The sequence below is a fragment of the Balaenoptera physalus genome (assembly GCF_965194825.1).
Source record: "Balaenoptera physalus genome assembly, chromosome: X".
NCBI lineage: Eukaryota > Metazoa > Chordata > Mammalia > Artiodactyla > Balaenopteridae > Balaenoptera > Balaenoptera physalus.
Window position 1 is genome coordinate 98,625,446 of NC_138903.1, and position 19,902 is coordinate 98,645,347.

Sequence of the window (19,902 nt, forward strand, 5' to 3'; positions counted from 1 at the left end):
TGTGTATATGAAATATAACATTTGAATTAATATTTAGCATGTCATTTTTGTTCCCTGTGAAATAAATTCTGTTTGGTTTGCTGATAACAGCTATATATTGTCTGAAGAATATAAAGAGTATTAGTCTCTTCATCCCAATATAAATTGTAACAATTACAAATTTGTGGGATTTATAATTCTGAGGTGTCATTATTTTTTTAGTCGCCAACCTCCCAACTTTTATTTTCTCCCCACTTGCCACCTTATTGGTGTGTTTCTTTGTTTCTTTAGTAGTAAGATGTGAAAAATGGGTAATAACTACCAGCTGCCAATGAAAGTGACCTGAGGTGACAGTGAGATAAGATATCTAAAGTACCAATATCTTGCAACATTCCCCAACATGTGGGATATTTTTATTTATGTATCTTCCATTTCGTACTTTCTTCATTTGTTCCTCACAGCAACCCTGTGAGTAATGAGTGGAAGTATTATGAAGTCTGTTTTACAAAAGAGGACACTAGCACAGAGAGATTGGTGAGACATTCATGGTTACACAGAGGCCAAGTCAAGAGTACACTGCCAGTCTTTGGACTCCTAGTTTAGTACTCATCTCAAAAAGTGCTTTGCTTTCTGAGCACTGAATAGATACTCCAGAGTTATTCATTCCATTACACTCCAAGTTCTGCAAAAAACTATTGAGCTCTATAGGTGATTAATTACTCCCCGTGCCGAAATTCAGAACAAATAAGCAGAATTCTGCCATCTATTAAAATCATTTTATAGTTGCAGCAACACATATTTAACAGACTGTAGGGAAGTTTACACAAAGGCAGATCCTGCAGCTTTAATTTACATGGAAGAAGGGAAGAGGCAGAAATATAGATGAATTATCAACCCACAATGCAAATTCTAATCCTTTGATCATTCGACTTAATGTTCACAGTCAATGCCAGTTCTTCGTATACATGATTGTGATCTTTCCCCTCCTAGAAATGAGAACACCTCCTCTTAGGTAAAAATAGTGTTCTTATTTAAAATTGTATAGTGTTCTAACTGTACACAGCTACTTCATTTGTGCTCTTTAATAAATGCAATGGCATTAAAAGGGAGAGAATTACTGGCTAGAGAAGCTTCCTCTAGCCACAAAGAATGAATTATTGTCCTCGTAGAAAAAGGAGACAAAAATGTGGGACATATGTAGAGTAGGAAAAGGAAATGCACATAATAAATATAGGTGAGGAGGTTTTGAAGAATAACTTGAGTCATTCCAGGAATTCCAATTCATTTTTCACATCAACTATTTGTTGATTAAATTATACATACACACATTGGAGAGTAAGAGAGACAGATTACACAGCATACTGAGCTAGGCTCTGGTGGGGATCTAAAGTTTGCAATCATAAAATCTACAATCTGGTCAAGATGATAAGTACCTAAATTCATTCATTCTTTCAACATTTATTCAGCACCTACTGTGTGTGCTACCAGTGAAAACAGAACACACTCTATGCCCTGGTGAAAGTTATAGCCTAGGGTTGGACATCTCCAATCAGATAATTACAAGAATACTGTGTTAAAAAGGAGAAGTATAGGGTGCACACAAAGTGGAGGGCATGCTGCCTAGACTGGCCTAGAGTGTCAAGGAAGACTTTACTGAGATGATATCTAAGCTGAAATCTAATGGAGGAGTAAAAGGAGAGAATAGAGCAAACATTCCATAGAAAGAACAGCATGTAGAAAGATTCTGAGGTCAAATAAACTTGGCACACTTGAAGAAGCCCAGTGAGTGAAGAGAAGTCTCCAGAAGGCTGGAAAGGTTGACAACAACATGCAGGGCCTTGTGGGCAATGTTATAGATTTTTAACTTTATTTTAAGCATAGAGAAGATGAGAACTCTGGTAGCAGTGTGCAGGAGGGATTGAAGAGAGGCAAGAGTGGATGCAGGGAGACCAGTTAAGAGACTATGGAAGTGGTTCAGGAGAAAAATGATAATACCTTAGACTTCACACCATCCCATCGAGTGGTAGTGGGTAGGGATAAAGAGAAGTAAATAATTCGAGATAGATTTAGGAGATAAAGTTAGCATTACTTGATGACTTGGATAAGTGGGGTAAGAAGGAAGAATCTAGAATGATTTACTGGATTCTGGTTTGAACAAGGGTCTAGTGGTTCTATTCACTGAGACAAAGAACACTAGAGGAAAATCAGATCAAGGGGGAGATGAATTTCGTTTTCGACATGTTTAGCTTGATGTGCCTTTGAGACATCCAAGTGCAGACGTTGAATAGGCAGTTGAATATACGGTTCTGGAGCTCACAAGAGAGGTTAGGGCTGGAGACATAAATTTAAGAGGTGTTAATGGATGAGATTGCCCAGGGAGGGGTTGTAGAGTAGATTGAAGAAAGAATGCCAATAATGTAACACAGGATATGCCCAAATATTTCTCCCTGTTTTTGGAGAATTAGTCACTTGTCAAGCAGGTTGGGAAAGAAGATTAGGTTTAAGGGTCCTCAAATTGAGGCAAATTGCCTGGAAATACTTGGTAGCAGGAGAAGAAGAGTGAGTTAGAGATAAAGTCCTCTGGGGAGAGGGAAGACTCCAACCCGAGGAGACCAAATACAAATATGAAGTACAAAGGTTAGGAGTAGTACCATCAATAAGAGGAAAATAGAGCCAATAATTTGAAGCCAGAAACCAATGAAGCAGTGTTGGTACAGGTTAGTAATAGTACAAATAGGGTCCTGAGAGTTTGCAGTGAACAGGGGTGGGCTGTCAAACACAGGTATGTGATTGTATTGATCACATTCCTGGCAGGAAACTGATGGCATTCTCATAATGGGTGAGTAAAGAAAGTCTAATGAAAGGACTATTTACTAAGGGGTGGGTAGGATTAAGGGGTCAAAAGAGATGGCAAAGCACCCAGGGACTAACAGCTGTAGGAAGTTCCAGCTGCTCTTAGGCTGGAGGGGGGAAGGGGAGGGAAACGTTTTTGGAATATGGCATGCCCTGTAGCTGTGAGAAAGAAACTAACAATCTATGACCTTAGGTAAATAAGCAAAGCCTTAAGAGGGCTGGAGGATTAAATACTCCAAACACTTTCTCCTCTACCTTCATCTGCTGAGGCAGACTGAATCCACCTGGAAGCCAGAGGGCAAGCAAGCCAGGGGATGCAGTTTGTAAAGGCCAGCTTCCTAGAACAAAGAGCAGGGTGGAGAAGGCTTGTGAGAATGGATCTGGAGAAGACAGAGAATATACAGCACAGAAGGAGGCATGTTGGGATGGCTTAAAGATCCAACTTGAGGTTTACTGAATATGATTCTACCATAGAAAAGATAAAACATACTAGAAATTTTCAAAGGAGGCGTATCATTCAGAGTCCAATCGGAAAAAACAAAACCACTCTAGCTATTTCAAATAGAGGGAATTTAATATAAGGAATTGGCAATGCATGTGATAGAAGACAAATGGGGATAGTGAAACAGGCTCAAGATTAACAGACGCAGAAGGCTATCACCAATCCTAGGGCTTGGGAAACAATGGGAAGAGGTACTATTACCAGAACCCAGAAGCAGTGACCCTCTTTGGTCCTAGAATCATGGAGGGGCCTGCCAGCAGGAGATGAGACCACAATCAGGGCTACCTGGTGGAATCTGGGACCTTAACAGAAAGAGCTCTTTGGCAGGAGCTACAACCATGGAGAAGAAAGACTTTGAGCCATTTTTGGTAGAGCATGCTGTGATTGATTAACAACGTCTTTTATGGTGAAGAGGGTAACGGAGGCATACATGCCACATACCTTTCATTATGGACCTAGATATATTTCTTTATATCATGACTGTGTAGCATGAAGATATAAAATGTTAGTGTAAGATTTAGCTGGGAGCAGAATTTCTCTTAGGAAGAAAACTGTCTTTATCTGGCAAAATACTCTAATAGTTCATCTTAATTGTGGAAATATAATCCTCAGCGTATGGCTGATTTGGGCTGGAAGCAAGAAAAAGATGGATAAACTGTAACATAAGAAATGAACATATATTTGAAGGGTTGTGTATGAACTACAGATGACAGGTAAAGAGTACAAAGTAGACAGAGGACCTAGCAACATGGCAGGAGGCTAGAGGCCAAGAAGAAGAGATAACCAGTCAAGATTCTTCCCTCAGAAGAACTTTGAAGAACAGCAATAGTTAATGTTCTAGACAATCCAGGTAGTCTGGACATATCAGTGCTTTGGTAAGGGAAGGGGCTGTGATGGTATCTTGCATGGTGGCATTTGCAGAAAAAGGACTATACACACAGAAGGCAAAACAGAGCAAAAATGGTCAAGTTGGTAAAAACAGGAACTTGGATCCAAAGGTAAGTCGAAATATAAGGCTTTCCTTTATCCCAAACCTTAGATACTGTAACTCATTAGATGCCTGGAGACCTGCTAATTACATGTCTAAATCAAACCCTTCAAAATTTAACATGTCAAGCTAACAGAATATCCAATACTTATTCACCAATCTATTTATAGGTGATGCTGAAATCTGCTATCTTATTGTAACATTACTTATAGTCTAGAGTTCTAACTCGTGGATAAAGACTGTTCTGGAGAATAAGAGACACTGATTTCTAACTTTTGAAGAATTTCCACATTGACATGGTAGAGACAATCTGTGTAGTTTGAAAGGACAGAACTCAGACCAACAATTAGAATTTAAAGGGAGCAAGGTTTATAGGAAAATAACTTTGGCTCATTGTGTTTCTAGTAATAGAGATTCTCCCAAATAGAGCAGGTTTTCTTATAGGGTAGAATATTGTTGAAACAGTTCAAGCAGAGGCCGATGGTCATATCTATCAGAGATAATGATGATAATAATAATAATCACTAGCATATTTTGAAGACTTATGTGTTAAACTCTATGCTTAATATTCTACATGCATTCTTATTTAAACTTAACAAAATCCTACAAAATAGGTATTATTACTATCCTCATTTTACCTACAAGAATATTGAGGCATAGAAAGGTTAAATAACTTGCCCCAGGTCACACAGCTAATAAATGACACAGAACTGGGATTCTAAACCATAGCCAACTGACTCCAGAACTCATATGCTACCATTATGCTATACTGCCTATGTAATGGTATAGAAGTGTCCATAAGTTGGCTAGGAAGATGACCTGGGGAACTTCTAATTCCAATATTCTTTATGTATATGTGTATAAATATGTATATAAAATATATGATCTGTGTGTACCTGTGTGTATATATACATCTTCATATATAGAGCACTAGGGAAAGAGACTCTTTAATCCATGGAAAAGATGAGTAAAAGATGGCCCTCTCAATAGAAAAAAAAATCAACATAAATTGAAATCCATACAAACTGAGAGGTGGTTTGTAAAATTTTGGTTGACAAGACATGGGAAGTGACCGAGTCCTATGAATTTGACAAGGTAGATAACCTGGAAACTACGACAGGAATGTAATGAAACATCAACCACCTCAATTGTAATGCAAATGGACCATCTGTGATGTTGAATTAGAGAGACCTACCTGGCATCTGAAAAAATGGAGACAAAGAATCGGTCATTGTTTATGAAGCAACAGTGCTATTTTAAAATATTTTAAGCCTACAATAAATGCAAAGAAATGTTAGGAAAGATAAACTATTTTACCTATAAACCTGTTACCAAGCTTTGGCAAGTTTTAACTTTTGCTTCAGATTTTTTAAGAGAAATAAAATATTATAGGCAGAGTTGAAGCCCCTGTGTACTTCTCCCTGATCCTATTCCTCTACCCTAGGGTTAACTACTGAGAACCAAAATCATCACCCTCTACTCTCAGTTTGGACACTAAAGACTGAAATTACCTACTCTCCTCCACATATACTTTACTCTCTACATTAATAAGCCTACTCTTCCAGGAGATTCTTATCCAAGCAAATGGCTTGATTGTTCATTATACAATAGTAACTTCCTGAAAGATTCATCAACTTTTCAATGGAAAATGTCAACAGTTTGTGCCCTAAAACTCTGAATACCTTTCCTCAAAATCCTCCCATTGCTGTTTCAACCATTCCTGGACTGTTACATCATGATCCTCATCCAATTGTAAACAAGTTCTCATATTAGAGGACCCACTTTTAACCAAATTTCCAATTCTCAATAAACTCTGCCCTTGCCTTCTCCCTATGAGATACTACCAAAGCTTTGGGGAGGTGGTTTTCTCCCTTTCCATGGTAAACAAATAAACTCAAGTTGTGTTGGTGATACATGAGGAGCCAGCATTCGACACTAGTATTCTCAGCTTGGTATTTATCATTACAATGTATGATTTAATTTGTTTCACTACATATGCACGTATCCATAATGATATGTAACATTGTTTTGCAGTGCATGCTTTTAAATTTAATATAAATATATCATAATGTACCTATCCACCTACAACTTTTTATGATGATTATGCTTATTAGGTTCGTGATATTTATCATTAATTTTCACTGTTGTATTCCATTGTATAAATACACCACAATTGTTTTATCCACTTTTCTGGATGAATGCTTTGTCTGATATTATTGATAATAGAGCTGCACCAGCTTTCTTTTGGTTAGTATTTACCAGATATGTATTTTTCCATCCTTTTACTTAAAGTACACATTTTCTTATATTTTAGATATGTATCTTATAAGTACAATATTAGTTGGGTTTAGCACTTTTATTGAATTTAAAATCTGTATGTTTTAAATGGTATGTTCAGCCCATTTATATTTATTGGGGTTACCAACATATTTGGACTTATTACTATCATTTTGTTATTTCTCTTGGTTTTTGTTTGCTTTTTTTCTCCTTTCCTACATTTCACTCAGTTGCTTAATTTTTTAATTCCCTTTTATTCCCTCTATTGATTTTGAAATTAGGTATTCTACTTCTATTCTTTTAGTGGTTAAGCGTAAAATACTAAGATATTTTATGATTACTTAATGTAAAGGATAAAGTTTATCAGCATGTGTAGTCTCCTATTTCGTAATACAAGGACTGAATGGCAGAATTCTTTACATGCAATTTCTTTCCTCTCATCCTCTATATTACTCTCACTGAGCATTTTATTTCCCTTTTGTTTTATTTTTTAATTTAATTTTTTAATTAAAATGATGCATGAACTAATTTTAAAATTCTGAAAACACCATGCTGAGTAAAAAAGCCTTAGACAAAGGGAACCTATTTTATGATCACATTTATATTAAATTCTAGAACTGCACTATCCAATATGGTAGTTACTAGCTACAAATTGCTACTGAGCACTTGATATAGGATTAGTCCAAACTGAGATGTACTATAAGTGTAAACTGCACACTAGATTTCAAAGACATAATATGAGAAAAATATAATATATCTCATCCATAATTTTTATACTGATTACATGTTGAAAATGATAATATTTTGGACATATTGGATTAAATAAAATACATTATTTAAATTAGTCACTTCTTTCTTTTTATTTTTTGTAACCTGGCTAATGGAAAATTTTAAATTACACGTGGCTCCATTTTTGACTCATATTACATTTCTATTTAACAGTGCTATTCTAGAAAAAGCAAAACTTATCTGTAGTGAAAAAATCTAAACAGTAGTTTCCTTTGGAAAGATGAGGGTAGAGATTGACTGGAAAAGTCAGGAAGAAACTTTCTGTGGTGACAGGTATATTTTATAACTTGGAAGTTAGCATTACACAGGTGATTAATTTGTCAAAATTCAAAATATTAAGCTCTCATTAATCATATGCTGAAGTATTACGGGTGAATTATATTGATATTTTCAATTTATTTTGAAATGCATGAAAAATTAAGATGGTTTGATGGGTGAATAAAGGGATGAATAAATACATAGTTGTATGATAAAACAAATATTGTAAACTGTTCATTGTAGAATCTAGGGAGTGGGTATACATACAATTGTACAGTATACAATGCTTTCAACTTTTTGTATGTTTGAAAATGTCCATTATGAAATGATGAATGAAATTATACATGTAGACAATTTTAAAAGCTAAATACATGAGACAATGCTTTTAAAGGCACTGGCCATCAGGCAATGAAGGACACTAGTTTGTAGATATGAGAAACAAATGAGGTGACACCTATGATTGCCCTAGCTATAAGTGACTTTCCAGGCCATGGCATAGGGTGGCGGTATTGAGGCAAAGGTCAGTGGATTCTCTCTGTTGATGTTATGGAGCTGAGAGTCTGGGGAGTCAAATGCAACTAGAGTTAATGAGACAGAAACAGAGTCCCAGAGACCTGCAGAGGTCTCCCATCAAGTATTCAGCAGAGTAACTATCAGTGCACATGTGTGAAAAATCTACTTGAGGCCAGGGAGAGAACAAGAAAGGATTAGATTACAAAGAACAGTACCTGACACAGAGGGCCAGAAATAGTGCCTATTCCCACCAGTCAGATTGAGAAAAGTCATAATTCACAGGACGTTGGGTAGGGTACCCAGAAGGTCTGGTCTCAGTGGTGGGAAAAATTAGCCCTAGACTGAGCTCTTCTTTGGACTCACCTAAACCAGAAGAATAAGACCTGAAAGGATCAAATTGTTTCCAGGTAACTTAACTGCATCTAAGAACAAAGCTAACAAAGATTTATAGGAATATAAGTATATCCAGCACCTGACAAGGTAAAATTCATAATGCCTGGCATCCAATCAAAGATTACCAGGTATGTAAAGAAACAGAGATACATAACTTATAATGAAGAGAAAAAAATCAATCAAAACTGACCCCAAATTGACAGAGATATTGGAATTAGCAGACAAGGACATTAAAACAATTATTATAACTTGTATTCCATATGTTCAATAAGTTAAGCAGACATATGAAGAAGACCCAAACTGAACTTCTAGAGATGAAAACTACAGTTCCTGAGAGGAAAAATTCACTGGGTGGGATTAAAGGCAGACTAGTCACTACAGAAGAAAAGATAAGTGAACTCAAATGCATAGCAATAGAAACTATACAAAATGAAACATACAGAGGAAAAAGAATGCTAAAAAATGAAAGAGCACTAGTGAACTATGTGTGGCTTCATATGTGAGCAATTGGAATGTTTGAGGGGGTTGGGGGACAGAAAAAACATTTGAAGAAGTTGGAAGAAACTTTCCAACTCTGACATTAATGAAAAATATAAATTCACAGATCCAAAAAGCTCAATGAACCCCAAACAGAAGAAGTATGAAGAAAATTACAGTAAGGCACATCGTAATCAAATTGCTCAAAACCAATGATAAAGAGAAAAATCTTAAAAGGAAATAGAGCTGTTACACATAGCTGAATGAAAATAATGACATCAGATCTCTTGTCAGAAACAATGTTATAGAAAAGAGAGTTGACACCTTTAAAGTACTGAAAGGAAAACAAAACAAAACAAAACCCTGTCAAACCAGAAATCTATACCTGGCAATATATATTTCAAAAACAAAATCAAGTCATTTTCAGGCATACAAAAACTGAAAGAAATCATCACTAGCAGACCTGCACTACAAGAAATACTAAAGGACATTCTTTAGGCAGATACCAGATGGAAATATTGATTTAAACAAAAAGCAAGAAGGAGAGCACTAGAATTGGTAACTATATGGGTAAATATACAAGACTTTTCTCTTATTTCAATTTCTTTTAAAAACTGTTTAAACAAAAATAATAACAATGCATTGTGGGATTTAGAGCATATACAAAACTAAAAAATATGACAACAATAGCATAAAAGTTGGGAGGAGAGAAATGGAAATATATAATTGTAAGATTGTCATACTATATGTGAAATGGTGTAGTATCACTTGAAGGTATATTGAAACAAGTTAAATGTGCAAAAAAAACCACCTTAAAGCAATCACTAAAATAACAAAACAGTGTTATAGCTAATAAGCCAACAAATGAGATAAAATGGGATCATAAAAAATAACTGATTAATCCAAAAGAAGGCAGAAAAAGAGGAAAAAGTTAACAAAAAAAGATGTGACAAATAGAAACAAATAACATGATCATAGACTCAAACCTAACCATATCAATAATCACATAAATGCAAATGATTGAAACATCCAAATTAAAAGGCAGAGATTGTCATATGGAATAAAAAATTAAGACCCATAGGAGACCATATGCTGCCTGCAGGAAACACTTTAAATATAAAGGCACAAATAGGTTAAAAGTAAAAGGATAGAAAAAGATATAGCATGCTAACACTAATCAAAAGAAAGCTGGAGTGGTTATATTAATATCAAAGTTGATTTCAGAGCAAAATATTGCCAGGGATAAAGTAATTTATTTCATAATGATAATGAGGTCAATTAATCAAGAAGACATAACAATCCTAAATGTTTATGCACCAAATAACAGGGCTTCAAAATTCATGAAGCAAAAGTTGATAGAACTGCAAGGAAAAACAGACAAACCCACAATTATAACCTAGGAATCTCTATACCCCTCTCTAAAAAATGAATAAAATGTGGGTAGAAAATTAGCAAAGATATAGTATACTCAAACACCACTTGACCTCACTGACATTTATAGAACACATCACCCAACAACATCAGAATGTAGTTTCTTCTCAAGTGCTCGGGGAATATTTACCAAGATAGACCATAGTCTGGGCCATAAAACAAGTCTCAATAAATTTAGGATTCAAGTCATGCAAAGTTTGTCCTTTGACCACAATGGAATTAAATTAGGAATCAATAACAAAATGATCTTTGGAAATTTCCACAATATTTGCAAATGAAATAGCACTTCTAGATAATGAATGTATCAAACAAGAAATCAAAAGGAAAATTAGAAAATAATTTTAACTAAATGAAAATTTAAGCACAACATATTAAAAATTGTAGGATGCTACTAAAGCTGTACTTAGGGGCAAATTTATAGCATAAGATGGCTATATAAAAAAGAAAAATGATCTCAAAGTAATAACACAGTCTTCTACCTTGAGAAACTAAAAAAAACCAACAACAACAAAAACAACAAATTAAACCTAAAGTAAGCAGAAGAAAAGAAACAGTAAAGATCAAAGCAGAAATTCATGACATAAAAAAAACAATAACAGAGAAAAATCAATGAAACAAACAAAAAAAGCTGGTTCTTTAAAAAGATCAATAAAATTGTTAAATCACTAGCCAGACTAATGAGGAAAAGAGAGAAGATGCAAATTAAAAATATCTAGAACAAGAGAAGTGACATCATAAAAGATTCTACAGACAGCAAATGAATAATAAGGGAATAACTTGAGCAACTATTCCCATAAATTTGATGAATTAGGTGAAATGGACAAATTCCCTGAAAGACACAAATTACCAAAGCTCAGTCAAGGAGAAATAGATAACCTGAAGAGTGAAATATATATGAAATTGAAATTATAGTTTAAAACCCTCCTACAGAGAAATTCCCAGGCCCATATGGCTTCACTGGTGAATTCTACCACACCTTTAAAAAATAAATAATAATAACTTTATATAAAATCTTCCAAAAAATTTAAGAGAAGAGAATACTTCCCAACTCATGCTACAAGGCTGTCATTACTCTAATACCAAAACCACACAAAGATATTACAAGAGAAGAAAACTATAGGCTAACACTCTCATGAAAATACATGCAAAAATTCATAACAAATATTTAGTAAATTGAATCTAGCAATATATAGAAATATAACACATCATGACCAAGTGGGTTTTATCCCAGGAATGAAAGGTTAGATTAGCATTCAAAAACCAATCAATGTAATGTATCATATTAACAAACTAAAAAGATGAAAAAACATGATCATTTCAATAGACACAAAAAAAGGATTTGATAAAACCCAATAGCTTTTCATGATAAAACCATTCAACAAACTAGGAATAGAAGGTAACTTCCTTAAATTGGTAAAGGTTATCTACAAAAAATCTGCTGCTAACCTCATATTTAATGGTGAAAGACTGAATGATTCACTCCTATGATCAGGAACAAGGCAGGAATATCTGTTCTGCCACTTCTATTCAACATTCTAATCAGTGCAGTCAGGCAAAAAAAAAAAACAAAAACATAAAAGGCATCCAAACTGGAAAGGAAGAAGTAAAACTATCTTTATTTTCAGACAACATGATTGTCTATGTAGAAAATCCAATAGAGTCTACAAAAAAAAAAAAAAGCTACTAGGACTAATAAGCGAGTTTAGCAAAATGGCAGGATACAAGATTAATATAGATCAATTGTATTTCTATATACTAGCAACGAACTATTGGAAACTGATTTTTAAAAACAATACCATTTGCAATAGCATCAAAAATATGAAATTCTTAGGGCTAAATATAACCAATGATGTGAAGGACCTGTACACTGGTAACTGCGAAACATTGCTAAAAGAAATTATAGAAGGCCTAAATAAATAGCTATTCCTTGTTCGTGGTATAGAAAATTTAATATTGTTAAGATGTGAACTCTTTCCAAAACTGATCTATAAATTCAACACAATTCCCATCAAAATCCCAGCAGGCTTTTTTAAGGAAATTAACAAAAAGATTCTGAAATTCATATGAAAATGCAAAAGACCTAGGATAGCCAAAAGAATTCTGCAAAAGAACAAAGTTAGGGGCTAACATCTGATTCCAAGACTTATTATAAAGCTACAGTAATCAAGACAATGTATTATTGGCATAAAGGTAGACAAACAGATCCATGGAACAGAATAGAGAGTCCAGACATAAACCAACACATATGGATAACTGATTTTTCACAAACATACAAAGTCAAAGCAGAAGAGAAAGAAAAGTCTTTTTGACAAGTGATGCTTAAACAATTGAATGTAGATTCATAGGCAAAAAAAAATGACCTTTAATCCATAACTTGCCCTATTTACAAAAATTAACTCAAAATGGATCTTGTACCTAAATGTAAAAACTAAAACTTCTAAAAGAAAACATAGGAGAAAATCTTTGTGACCTTCAGTTAGGCAAAGATTTCTTAGACTTGACAACAAAAGCACAATCCACAAGAGAAGAAAATGATAAATTGGATTCCATCGAGATTAAAAATTTTGGCTCTTCAAAAAGCAATGATAAGAGAAAGAAAAACAAGACTCAGACTGGGAGAAAATCTTTGTAAATTATATAACTGACACCCAGTATATATAAAGAACTCTCAAAACCTAACAATAAGAAAGTAAACAAACCTTGTCTTGTTTGCTCTGCTCAGTCTTCTTCCCCCACTACTTTCTCTTTCACAGTACACTCCAGATCACATTCAGCATCCTTTGCCTGGAAAGCCCCTCCTACCTCTGTATCCTTAGTGTACTGCCACTCACCTCAAAACAGCTTGACTTATCCCCATTATCCAGGTCTATCACTTTCCTTGATTCTCCCCCACCCCCCAGAACAGTTAATTACTATTTCCTCTGTGTGACCTCAGTGTTATAATTGCTTATAGTCTTGCATTTACTCATTGCATTGCAACTCATTTATTTGCATATATGTGAGTCCTCTGAGGGAAGACATTCATCATTACAACCTCAATGACTAGAACCTGGCACATAGTAGATGTTCAGCAATACTGGATGACTGACTGCATGGCTAAATATCATATTCTGATTCATACTGCATTTCCTCTGGTGCCTATAGCTGAATTTGCTCAGTGGGAAAACCTGATTCCATGACCTGGCCCACCTACTCTGTTCCAACCAGATGTAGTTAATCCTGGTTACCCCCAACTGGGTCCTGAAATAGATGAAAGACTACAGATACTGTGAACATTTTAGTTGCCATTACTGGAAGAGAGTGTAGGCTAGTTTAACAGTGGGAGGTTGCTTTTAGTAAACAGATTGTTCACTTAGCCTAAATATGATACTAACAATGATACTACCATTGTTCTTTATGTATCCATTTACATATCAAACCTTTCCCTCAGTGTAATTCACATGGTAAATTCTCAAAATTTTTGATTTAATAGAGCCTAAATTAGTGGGATTTTACTTTACATGAGAAAAATAGGGATAATCATAATAATTTTGGAATAAAACTAATGCTTCCTTCTAGCATATGCTCTTCGTAGCACTTTATAATCTTTTTCATTTGCTAGAAGGAATTTAGGTTTGAACGTCTCCATTTATTTTTAATCAGAGCTTTTCATTTTGCTTGATCATTTATTAAACTGTATATGTGCTATTGCTATCAGAGTGGGTTGTTACGGAAATAGTAGTGACATCACAAACTCTGTATTGTAGCACAATTTTGAGGTGGAAAAAATGAACATGTAGATAATAAAGAAAAATTCTTGACTCCATTCAAATATATATGATAATTAAAGAAAATCATATGAAAAAATTTAAAAGCAATATTTAAATATACTGATGACTATTCTTTAAAACTTAATGGAAGGAAACTGTTTTTCATGACAGCCACGCTCATTTATATTGGATTCATGTATATAATCAATCAAAACAAGGTAGTGGGGCTTCCCTGGTGGCGCAGTGGTTGAGAATCTGCCTGCCAATGCAGGGGACACGGGTTCGAGTCCTGGTCTGGGAAGATCCCACATGCCGCGGAGCAACTAAGCCCATGCGCCACAGCTACTGAGCCTGCGCGTCTGGAGCCTGTGCTCCGCAACCGGAGAGGCTGTGACAGTGAGAGGCCGGCGCACCGCGATGAAGAGTGGCCCCCGCTCGCCGCAACTGGAGAAAGCCCTCGCACATAAACGAAGACCCAACACAGCCAAAAATAAATAAATAAATTTATTTAAAAAAAAACAAAAAAAAACCAAGGTAGTTACACGGTAATGACTGTGATAATGATGAGATTCTGAAACAGGGGCAATTGAATATGCATCACTTGCTTTTCACATGTAAATTCCATTACTAACACAGCACTACTGTTCCCTTGTATTTCTATATAACACTGTAGCTAATAGGAGTATCATGGTAGAATAAGGGGAGAAAAGGTCTTTGTGCTGCATTTGCAAATTTACAAGAAGCAAAAAAAAGTCTAGATTTAAATCACAGCAGAGGATCTTCCTTACCTGGACACTCAACAATCAGTTTAGGATGAGAATGCAACTAACAGACTTGTATCTAATCTACAATTCAGCTGTATTTCTCAGGTGGATATTGATCTGTCTCCTTTTCTCCAAGAGTGAAATGCACAAAGTGTTTTTTTCAAACTCTGGATTCAAATGAATGTAACTATCCAAACTCTTTCAGCCTTTGTTAAGCATCTAGCCACTTCGCCTAGAATGACTACATTAATAAACAGGTCAATTTATCGCCTCAAGAAAAATGTCAATTTTCCAAGTGTTCTGCATTTCTTTTACTTAAGTATCAAGAGGGTGGGGAAAGGAACAGAACAGAGGCACCTCAATTAGAAACTGCCTGCTAGCCTAGCATCAAAACCATTTTTTTCCCTACTTATTTAGCAGAATAAATAAGAAATATTCACTTAAGTCTGTCCTGGGTATACAATTCTCTAATAAGCTTAGTGGAAGGAAAACTTGACAAGGCTCCATCCTTATCCTCAAGTAGCATACATATATCATCTGGATAAGTAGACATGATTTAATGAAGGAGCAAAGGGCATTCATAAAAGCTTTCTTCATCTTATTAATGGCATCACCATTTGCTCAGGTCAAAGACATTGGAGATACTGTGTTCTTGATTATTCTCTCACCCACACATCCAACTCATCAATGAATCCTGTTCGCTCTACCTTCCAAACATGTCCAGAATCCACCACTTCTTACCACCTCCACAGCTACTATCCTGGTTCAGACCACTGTCATCTATAGGGGAGGAAAAACTTGTCTTCTACCTCTTAGAGTCTCCAGCTGGGCCTAAGAATTAAACTGACATAAAACAGATTAACAGAAGAAAAGTATACAAGTTTTAACTGTTTTTTCTTTACATGTACATGGGAGTCTTCATGAGAAAAATGAAGGCCCAGAAAAGCAGTTAGAGTGGAACACTTATGTACTGAATTGGACAAAGAGTAGTAAATTGTGAAAATGTGGCAAGGCAAAGGGGCTTGGGCTAGGGTATTTAATTGGGTGGAGAAGTGAATAGGAAGGTGAACGTTAGTTTAACAAGGTTTGTTTGTACAGATTTCTCTCAGCCTCAACTTCCTGTCCTTGGAGATAGAATATCTCTTCCCTTCTGGTATAGGGAGCACATTGTCAGGGAGGAAGAAAATTTCCTCTCCCCTTCCAGGGTTCTTCTGGCTGGTCTAAGAATTAAATTAACATGAAAAAGATTAACAGGAGAATATCAACAAAATTTTATAACATGTATACATGAGAGAGACCCAGAAAGACCGAGTAACTTGCCAAAATGGCTGAAACCCTCACCTTAAATACCATCTTCAGCTAAAGACAAGAGAGGATGTTGGGGGCTAGTGGTTTGGAACCTGAAAGGGGAGGAAGACAAGTCACATAGAGATGGAAAAGCAAATGTTTGGTAAATAAATGTTTACTGGGCCATGCAGAGACTATGCACAGAGTGAATGCTGGTCTCTAGACCCTAACAAATTTCTCCCACCACACCTAACGCATACTCTTTGCAGACATCTCTGGTAATAGCACTATTCCAGGCCCTTTAAATTCTTTTAGGTAGTTAAGGGGGTGGTAATAAGAAAAACTTCCTGAGTCTTCTGTTTCTTAAAAATAATCACCTAAATTAATCCTCATGCCGAAGAGACACATTTTGGGGTGGCAAAATTTGGTCCCCTACAACATCTCTTACATGGAAATTTCATCTCTTGTGTTTAAAAGAAAGAAAAAAAGTCAGAGTATCCTTCTTGCATCTGCTGTTTTTTCAAGCGCCTTTAACTCAAAATATTGCCTTAACTATGGCAATAGCCTCCTTGGTGGCTTCTCTGCTTCTACTCTTGTCTCTCTAGTGTCTCCGGAATCCATATAACAGCCAAAGCAACCTTTTAAAACTATAAATCAGCTCCCTTCACTCCCCTGTTGAGAATACTCCAAAGGGTTCCTATCACCATGGATTTTAAGGCCCTACCAGACCTATCCCTCGCCAATCTGTCTAACCTCATCTCCCAACACTTTCTGCTCCTTCCCTCCACTCCAGCCACACTACTCTTCCTGGTGTTTTTCAAACATGTCATGCTTGAGAGACTGAATAAGCAAACAGACAATGGCCAGACCATATATAAAACTAGAACTCTGACCCACAATCTGCAGAAGCCAACTCAAGAAACCAACTTACTTTCTACAAGTCAGACTACTATCTCTAGTAACCAATCCAGGAAGCCAAACAATACTCCCTGTAACAATCAGCCCAAAACATCCAGGAATTGATTAATAACTGACAGCTTCCCTAATTTTTGTCCCAGCTTCCAACTTAGTACCAACCAGAGAAAGCCAAATATGTATTAGTCACATAGGATGCCCTGCTTCTCATTAGCCTGCCTACAGTTTCCGCATGCCAACAGCCTCCAATCAAGGCATACCTGAAGCTATCCCTCTTTTCCACGATGAAGCTTCCCTACTCGCCTGACTGTGAGTCTTTGCCAAATGCAAAAGTAATGGTGGTTGACTCCCTTGCTGTAACAAGCTATGAATAAATAGCCCTTTGCTTGTTCTCATTTGGGTGGTCTCATTTATCTCTACATGCTCATTTGTGCCTCAGGGTCTTGGCACTTTCAGTTCCTTCTGCCTGGAACACCCTTCTGCTTTGCATGGTTTGCTCACTTAATGAATTCAGGTCTCTGTTCCAAAATTACTTCCTCAGAGAGGACTTCCCTGGTCATCCTATCTAAAATATTCTTCTCAAAACAACTGGTTCTAATCGGCGATGTTCAAAAAATATGTATTAACTAGAAATACTCTATAGGCAGCTCCACCCTTGCACAAAAAGGGGTATAAGAACCAGATGAGCCCAGCAGCCTAATACCTTCTAAGGAGTACCTATGACAATGCTGAATTTTATCTGAGCCCTGTGCTCCTGGAAGGCAGTAAAAGGGAGGAAAAATATCTTTTTCCCTCAACCCTTCTAGGTTCTTGGCTGAGTCTCTGTAACAAGAGACAGATTAACAAGAGAAAAGCATACACATTTATTTAATATAGGTTTTATGTGACACAGGAGCCTTCATAAGGAAATGAAGACCCAAAAGAAACAGTTAAACCTGAGTATTTTTATGCTAGGTTTGATGAAGAGTGGAAAGTCACAGAAAATGTGATAGAACAAAAGGGTATGAGCTAAAGATAGTAAACAGGGACACTTAGCAAGGCTTGTTCAATCAAATTCCCTCCGTCTTCAGAGATAAGGATACTCTTTTCCTTTGGGTACTGGGTGGGCACCTCTGACATGAGGACCTTATGATCTGCTTCAGGGAAAGGTCAGAGAGTCCTTCCTGCACCAACCGTTTCTTAAATTCTTTCAGCTCAAAATTTTCAATATGCCAGGGCACCATATTTTGGGGGTAATGTGTTCTGAAACCCATCATTAGCAATAGTTGAGTTCCTCCCACTCCTTTATATTCTGGCTAACTTCAAAGGAGCTCTCTGTTCTCATATCTTCCCAGATAAGACCCATCTTCATCCTTCTTTATGACTCCCATATGCCTCGTGGAGAACTCCCTTGTTTACCTGCCTCTATAAAACCTCAAGCTCCCTTCCTTTTCTTTGAGATGTTCCTCATTAATGAACAGTCTCCCTATTGCAATAGCCCGAATAAAATAATCTCTTTAATTGTCTGGTGCATTTTGCCTTTCATTGCTTACATCTGGAACTGCTTTCCTTTCTGTACCCTACCTACCCACCTACCACACACATACATACTCTAATAAGAAAGAATTTTGTTCCATGACCCAAATAGATCAGCTAAGCAGTCTGTCAGAACATTTGCTTTAGAGTGAAACTTCCATGCAAGATGCTTGTTAAAGTCCTCAAAAAGATAGAGCAGTGATCTTTCTAAGATTATTGTAACAGGGTGTAAGACTTTCTTGCCCCTGTTTACTAATAAATGTGTGTGTAGGTTAATTCAGTTTAAGACCTCCATTCATTGTAACATTCCATGCAGTAGCAAAGTTGTGCATTTGAAGACCTATAGTCTTCAACTTAAGAGTCATTCAAACCTAACACTTCTGAAAGCCAAATTGGTTTAAGTCAGATTACAACAAAGATATGAAAATAAATGGAAATTAATTGTTCAATAGTCACTATTATTAATTTAATGTACAAATATCTTTTAATCCCTTTCCTATTTTCTTTTCATTGTCTTCTTTATATGAAAACTGAGACCATCTACACCTACACAGCTTTCTGCCTATATTAACATGACTTTACTTTTCCGTTGTCTTTATCAGCATAATTTTACTATTCTTTCCCAGAAAGATAAAAGTTGCAAATAAACTTATTGTACATTCCAGGAACTTCTCGAAAGAATCATCAGGAGAGTCCTGAAAGTCCATTGGTGGACTGCTGGGTCCACAAATCTTAAAAACTATTGTATTATGATCTTTACCCAACCATAATCAAGCCCCTTCCCCAATCGAAAGGCCCACCTTAAAACAGACTTTAAAATCTCATAAATATCCCAAGTTCACCCTCTCTACTTATAGATAATACTAAGTCTCTGTTGAGGTGGCACTCCCCCTTTTTGTGCTGAGAATAAGCACAGCTCTGTCTCAAGATATTTTGGTGATATTTGGGGAGCCAGCATTTAAAATAAGAACTTGCATAGAATCATTTACAAGCTCATTTCCCTTAGCTTGACATTTCTCACAGGGTCTTTGGTTCTGCAACCAAGAATTGTCCTTCTAAAGTTTGTTTTTTTTTTTGTAACTTAAGCTGTACAGTTGGGGATTGTAGTTAGCTTTTCACACAACTCTCTCACTCACATACACATCTCTAGTCATTCACTTGTAGACACAAATCTGTGAGGACCAGTTTGAAGCCTATGTCAAGAGTCCAGGT

The 19,902-nt window shown here is 36.1% G+C and overlaps 1 protein-coding gene across 2 annotated transcripts in view; it reads right to left on the bottom strand.

Moving 5' to 3' along the window:
• Window positions 1-19,902, bottom strand: part of DCX (doublecortin) — a 364,207-nt gene that overhangs the window by 225,791 nt on the left and 118,514 nt on the right. The window lies entirely within an intron of this gene.